The following is a 7536-nucleotide window of genomic DNA, read 5'->3' on the forward strand; positions in this document are numbered from 1 at the left end:
CTACGCGGACCTTTACGCGTACCGCGGAGGTGCACTGTAGATCATCGACTGAGCCTTTAAATAACCCAGAGAGCAGCTCTACAGCCCCATTCCGTTGCAGTTACTAGAGGAGTCAACGTCGCGACGTTCGGTGTACGACCGTAATCGCTATTTAATGGCTAATGCTCCCCGTTGTCTGAGAACTGCATAGGTTTAGTCATCCGAGAACCACCGATATTACTGAAGCACTCCGCAATTACGATTGTTGCGACTGTCTTCGTGCTACGTCTGTACAGCAAAATACTAGCGCTGTATACAGGCATGTAGCGAAATAAACTGTTTTGGCCGACCCCTGTTGCTGTTAGCGTGACCCATGGTTAGTGTCTCTGGCTATACTGATACCCGCTATTTCATTTCTGTGCTCCCTCAGGGGACTGGTCTTCGTACTGAAGACAGGTTTGTGAGTCATCTTGTGTACTTGCAACTTGTCCCACAACATGTATGCTCGCCCAATGGCTAAATTCCGTGTGTAACAATTTACGAATACTTGTAACAGGGCTACCTCGGAATTTGCGTGTTCATTTCTGAATATATAGGGTGTGATTCAAAAGTTTCAAGACTTAACTCACTAGAAATTTACTGGACATTTAAGTACAGCGCACTAAAATTCTTCAAAATATGATCCTTCAGCATCAACACAGCGCTGCCAGCGCGTCTTCCACTGTTCGTAGCCCTTCTGGAAGGCCTCGGGCGTCATGCTGTCAAGGGCTCTCGTCGAAGCCTGCTGGATGGCATCAGGTTAGGTTAGGTTAGTGTTGTTTAACGTCCCGTCGACAACGGGGTCATTAGAGACGGAGCGCAAGTTCGGGTTAGGGAAGGATGGGGAAGGAAATCGGCCGTGCCCTTTCAAAGGAACCATCCCGGCATTTGCCTGAAACGATTTAGGGAAGTCACGGAAAACCTAAATCAGGATGGCTGGAGACGGGATTGAACCGTCGTCCTCCCGAATGCGAGTCCAGTGTGCGAGCCACTGCGCCACCTCGCTCGGTGGGATGGCATCAATTGAGTCGAATCGCTTCCCTTTTCGGCCTGTATTGATTCGGGGGAAGAGGAAAAAGTCACTTGGAGCCAAGTCGGGGCTGTAGGGTGGCTGGAGCAATGTTGTCACGTAGAACTTGACCAAAACTTCGGCGGCGGCACGCGACGTGTGAGCGGGCGCGTAGTTGTGGAGAATCCAATCGCCCTCGATCGCCGGGCGGACACGGCGAACTCGTTTCCTCAAGCGGCGGAGCACTCTAGCGTAAAAGTCACCTGTGTCAGTCTGTCCACGAGCAACAAACTCCTTCTGAATCACTCCTTTACCATCAAAAAAACAGTCGGCATGCACCACACATACGACTTGCTCATGCGAGCTTTCTTGGGGTTTGGCGAGGAAGCGGTGTGCCATTCTGAGCTTTGTCGCTTCGACTCAGGATCGTACTTGTAGACCCAGGTCTCATCACCAGTAACCACTTTCTTGAAAAGGTTTGGATCAACATTCAACCATTGGAGCATTTCCTGACAAAAAGTCATGCACTGTTTCTTCCGACCCACCAACAAAACTTTTGGCACCAGTTTGGCACACACTTTTCGCACCATCACAGTCTCTGTCACAATCCTCCACACTGTACTCTGAGTCCCAGTTTATCGGCAATTAATCTAGTACTCAGACGACGGTCACTGTTAGAAGTTCCCACACACTCTCCACATTTTGATCCGTTCAGCTTGATGATGGCCTCCCAGAGAGGTCGTTGTCGTCAACATTCCCACGGCCATCTTTGAAACGTTTGTGCCACAGGAAAACCATTGCACGGGACATGGCTTCTTGCTTAAATGCCTCTTGAACCATACCGAGAGTCTCAGTGGCCGTTTTGTTCAGTCGCACGCAAATCTTAATCGCATAACACTGCTCCAAGTGCTGCTCCATTTTCGCCTCTCCCACTTTTCGACTGAGGTCAATGACACACTCATGCTGCAAGCGATGCTCACTCTCCAGCGTTCTGGAGGCAACTGCCGCAGCCTCAGTTACTTCCCTGAGACCCCTCACTACTTACCCCACCTGGGTGGAACCAGTCCGTGCGCGCTCCCTTACTCAGAAATGCATCAGTCTTGAAACTTCTGAATCACACCTTGTATGTTTCGCCAGATTAGCCCGACTTTCGTTGTCTGTGGCTTCCTTACTGTTTCTTTTGTAAACCTACTTCTTACTAGACTATGAAACATCTGCAGAAGAGACAAAGTCCGACGCCTGGTACAGAAGATTCTCATGTGAGTGATTTACTAGGGAACATTGTCAGTCGGAGCTCCATTGCTGATTTTACTTTCACCAAAAACCCAAACACTACAACCAATTATATCAAGGCCTGTCGGTGCCCCATGGTGCTGTAGCCAGTGTAACAGCACTGCAGTCTGGTATCTGAAGCACTCTTGTTGAGTCAAAGATTTGCGTCCAGCAGAGTCGTCCTCCAGCCCAGACTGAAGTACCCACTGGCATACAGATCTCGACCTGCAACCTCCAGTTAGGAGACAGAGGCTGGCAGCATCATTGTCGGCTGCAAGAATGTGGTGAGTAGCCACAGTGGCTTCCCATCACGAACGCAGAAGTCGAACAGCTTCATGGCCACATTGATGAAGCCTCTAGTAGACTGGCAGGTTGAAGATCATCTCTGCAGTGTTGGCCTGGATGCTGGCGCTGCAGTGTGCATTGGCAGAGACTCTTCAGGGCGTCTTTCGGCTCCATAGGTGATCATATCGATTAGGTGCGCAGAAGGTCGACTGACATAAACTCTGTCATCCACAGGACAGCTGCAACTGAGATCATTCATTCATTCCTTCATTTCATATAGGCCATCTTTGGACCACGTTATTTCAACTGTCTTGCTTTTTGTGTTCTGATGTTTTCACAGTGTTCCTGCATTCATTCTCGGTGTTGCTCCTTCCTCTCCTGGGTCCAAGCCTTTCCTTTTTTTAGTTTTGGATTTTCTTGGAAAACCTGCCACGCCATAGGTTTCTCCTTGAGTGGGACACACTCCCAGGTGTCATCATTGGTGATCCCCACTTCTTTAAGATCTTTCTCCACCTATGTGAACCAGGCCCATTCTGTTTTCTTCTCCTGAAAGTAGGTGATCATACAACTGGTGAGCCTTCCAGGACCCATTTGGGTCATATGTCCATAAAACATAATCCTTCTTTTCCAGATGGTATCGGTTATCTTCTATATGAGGGAATACAGTTCATGATTATGATGTCTTCTATATTCCCCATTCTCTTTGATGGGACCTAAGATCTTTCACAAAATCTTCCTTTCCTTGGCCTCCAACTTTTCGATTAGGTTTTTTTTGTTCATTACTAGGCATTCAGAAGCATACAAGACCTCTGGACAGATATCCCTGCAGTAATGCCTTAACTTTGCATTGAACGATATTGATCTTTTGATGTAGATGTTTTTGGTTAAATGGAATGCCAATTCCATTTTGTTCATGCGTGATATGAAGGCTTTTTTCTGTGATAAGTTGGCTGTTATCCGTTCTCCAAGATATTTTAACTTCTCATCTCGCTTCATTTTGCCTTGAGCACTATAAGCTCCCTTGGTGGTGAATTTATGTTCGTTATAAACTCGGTTTTCTCAAATGAAATTTGGAGGCCATTCTTCTGTGCTTGTATGTTAAGCTCATTAATCTCTCTCTCATCTATTTCCATGGAATCAGAAAAAAATTGCAAGATCATCTGCAAAAGCGAGACAATCGATTTCAAGATTTTGTTTCTTTCCAGTTCTTTGCGCCATTCACGAATCACCTTCTCGAGGGCACAGCTGAAGAGCAGAGGTGAGAGCCCATCTCTTTGCCTCACTACAGTCTTTATTTCAAAAGCTTCTGATATTTCTCCTCGAAATTTCACTTTTGAGGTTGTGTTGGTTAGTATTTACTGGATTATAGCTTTGATCTTCTTGCCTAGGCCAAGTTCTTCTAGAATTCTGATCAGGGTTTTATGATCAACGGAGTTTTATGCCTTTTTGAAATCCACAAAGGTCACAACAAAATTTTTATTCCTGAGCTTCAGGTACAAAAGGATGGATTTGAGGTTCATTATCTGTTCGACACATGATCGCCCCTTCCTGAAACCTCCTTGATACTCGCCCACCGTGCGACTGCTACGGTCGCAGGTTCGAATCCTGCCTCAGGCATGGATGTGTGTGATGTCCTTAGGTTAGTTAGGTTTAAGTAGTTCTAAGTTCTAGGGGACTGATGACCACAGCAGTTGAGTCCCATAGTGCTCAGAGCCATACTCGCCCAGATGTGGATCTAGCTATTCTTCAGTCCTAGTTTGCAGAGATTTCGACAGAATCTTATCGGTTGTTGATATGAGAGAGATACCACGATAGTTATTTACATCTGTCCTGTCCCCATTCTTATGCAGAGGATGAATTAGAGCAGAATTTCAGCCATGTGGGAGTCTTTCAGTTTCCCTAATCCGGCTGATAATTTCTGTTAGTTTATCTACTGCCTTATCCCTTGCATGCTTCCAAAGCTCAGCAATTATAGAATCTTCCCCTAGTGCTTTTTTGTTTTTAAGCGAGTGAATAATTAGCTTGATTTCCACTTTCGTGGGTGGTGATGAATTTAGGTGTACTTCTACATAGTCGGTAAAGGGAAATGTGGAGTATGGGGGTCCACAGTTCAGGAGAGCTGTTATGTAATTCGCTAATATCTGGCAGTTGACTTTATGATTGTGAGCTAGCTTCCCGTTTGGAGCTTTGAAGTGTGGGCTTCAAGGATTGTACTTGGTGAGATTGGCCTTAAAAGTTCTAAGATTATTATCATAGATAATAAAAAGAGACTTAAATGTCTCAGGGAAACATTTAATTATAAAATCTATAAGTTCTAGAGAAATTTCATATATTTGTCTTCTGAAAATCTTGTTCAATTTGTGCCAACTGCATTTTCTCATATGATCTTTGCAGTGAGACCATTGATTAAAAAAAGGTGTAGTACTTATGCTAGCACTTCCCGTCCACACTGCTGCAATGGAGGTAGTCATGGCATCATGTTTACTAGTTTCCCTTTTTGGTAAGTTCTCCTGGTGGCTTTAGACTGTATGGAAAGGATCACATAAATACTATGTCCCAAAAAACATTGACAAACCTAACAGAAAGGTTCCTTGTATAGAAATAAGAAAAGAAATCCAGTAAATATGGACTCTAAAAAACATACCTTAAGATATATAAACACTTGTTCATCTTAGAAACTATGGAACAAATCTCTTCTACTGCATGGTCTTTGCTTCTCATATTTTGGGAGGAGGAAGTATTGACCAAACCAAGAAAAAGTCTAGTAAACCCAGTGTCTAAAATGTATACTTTAAGAGCTATGAGCACATGCTCACATTTGATAGTGTGAAGCATGAAATTAGAATTATGTTAATACCTTCAGCTGCTGATGGGCGTTGATATATATCAATGGAGACAGGTGAAAATGTGTGCCCCGACTGGGACGCGAACCCGGGATCTCTTGCTTACATGGCAGATGCTCTATCTATCTGAGCCACCGAGGGAACAGAGGATAGTGCGACTGCAGGCACTATCTCGCGCACGCCTCCCACGAGATCCACATTCTCACCTTGTATGTCTACACACTACATTCGTAGTATCCCACCCCAACACACTCATTACCTGTGGAAGATATTTTTACCAAGTCCCGTAAGAGTTCGGGGAATATGTGTGCATCCATGCAGAAGAAGAAGGTCATGGCTGGTAAAGCCAGAACTATCTACTTACATGGATATGGTGTCTGTTCTTTTGGACATGTCCGAAAGAACAGACACCATATCCATATAAGTATATAGTGTGAAGCATGTCTCTTCTACTGAACGAATGCTCATTGCTCTTAAGATATGTATATAGTTCAATAATTGTCACCCTGTAAGTAATGACTGGGTTGAGACTCATGCACAAGCTCCTGAAACGAAAGACTCTTTCAATTTTTTGAGTACTTTGTGGATACCTGGCTACAGAATAGGGATGTTCCCTTTCCAGTGTGGAAATGTTATGGAAAAAGGCATCAAACGAATGCTGTTAAGGGGAAGCACAACATTATAAATAATATGACTGGAAACCCTCTCCCTCAAACCAACTATTTAGTGAAATGCTTGAAGAAGGAAACTGAGCCCAGAAAGTGCATGAAATGAATTTTGAGAGAAGACATACTTGAAACTGAATGACATGACAGAACCGTAAAAAATTATCAAAGGATGCGTGGTGTTAGATCCTGCTTGAAAGCCTGGACTGAGATCTATTTTTAAGTAATGTGTTAAAAATCTATGAAAGCCACTGAGCCGTCGCAGATTATTTGGTTAAAATTATTAATTATATTATAGAAATATTGTCAGTATTAAGTTTAAGATATATTAATAAATAAATTGTGGGCCTAATGCAGTTCTAGCATAACAATGGTGAAACCTATGTAAAAAAAAGGTGAATTATTGGCGCCATTATTAAACATACCCGTTGACTTACAAAAGGTAGTGACTGCAAATCTCCTGCAAACCCTGCTGTCCACATTTCTCCCTGTCGGCATTTCTTCGGCATTCGATTTTTGGTCTCAGCACAATATTAAAAACAGATTTCATTCTTGCTTTTTATGCGGTTTTTGGCCTCAGGCAATTAAAAACCAATTTTTCCCATCTGATGCACGATCTTTCCGTAGTGGATGAGCTTACCTAAGAATCAGTGTCACAGCAGTTGAATACCAAAATTATGCGGTCATTACATTGGACACCACGGTTGGTTTAATGTGCGAGTCATGCCATAGCTGAACCAGTTTACAATATGACGCTTACAGCACCATTTAAGGGGGAAATTTTCGGTAAATTTATGGTGTTTCCGAAACACAGCACCCTTCTACTCTGTTTGGTTGATGAATAAGTCTGTACCGTTTTTGTTTTGCATGTCGGTATTCCGTTTGCTATGGGTTATTTTCAGATTGTCATTTTTTTGTATATCATTGTTGTCATTTGAGGTTATATATTGCCACTTCGTCATTTGGAGATAGCCAGTGGAGCTGTGGATGCTAGAAAATGGAATGTCAAGTGGAGAAATCGGAACATTTCAGACATATTCTTCTGTTTGAGTTCAATAGACGGGTGACAGCAGCAGAGGAAACCATAAACATTTGCACCATGTATGGAGATAACGCCACTGGGCAGAGCACATCAAGAAAATGGTTTCTCGTTTTAAGGAGTGTCATTTTGACATTAGTGACTTTCCACATTCAGGAAGGCCTTTGGATTTTGTTGAAGACATACATACATACAAATATTAATACTAGTTCCATAGATCATGAATAAGACATTTCGCAGTGATCTAGAATGTGTCACTTTAACATAAGTTTTCTTTACACAAAATAGTTAATTTTTTATTTTACAGTTACTACTTCATATCTAAAAATTCATCTATTGAGTAAAAGGAGTTGTCATTTAGAAATTCTTTTAATTTGTTTTGGTTGGCTCTCTGTCAGACTTTTA

Source organism: Schistocerca serialis, chromosome 1 (genome assembly GCF_023864345.2).
Source record: "Schistocerca serialis cubense isolate TAMUIC-IGC-003099 chromosome 1, iqSchSeri2.2, whole genome shotgun sequence".
Taxonomy (NCBI): Eukaryota; Metazoa; Arthropoda; class Insecta; order Orthoptera; family Acrididae; genus Schistocerca; species Schistocerca serialis.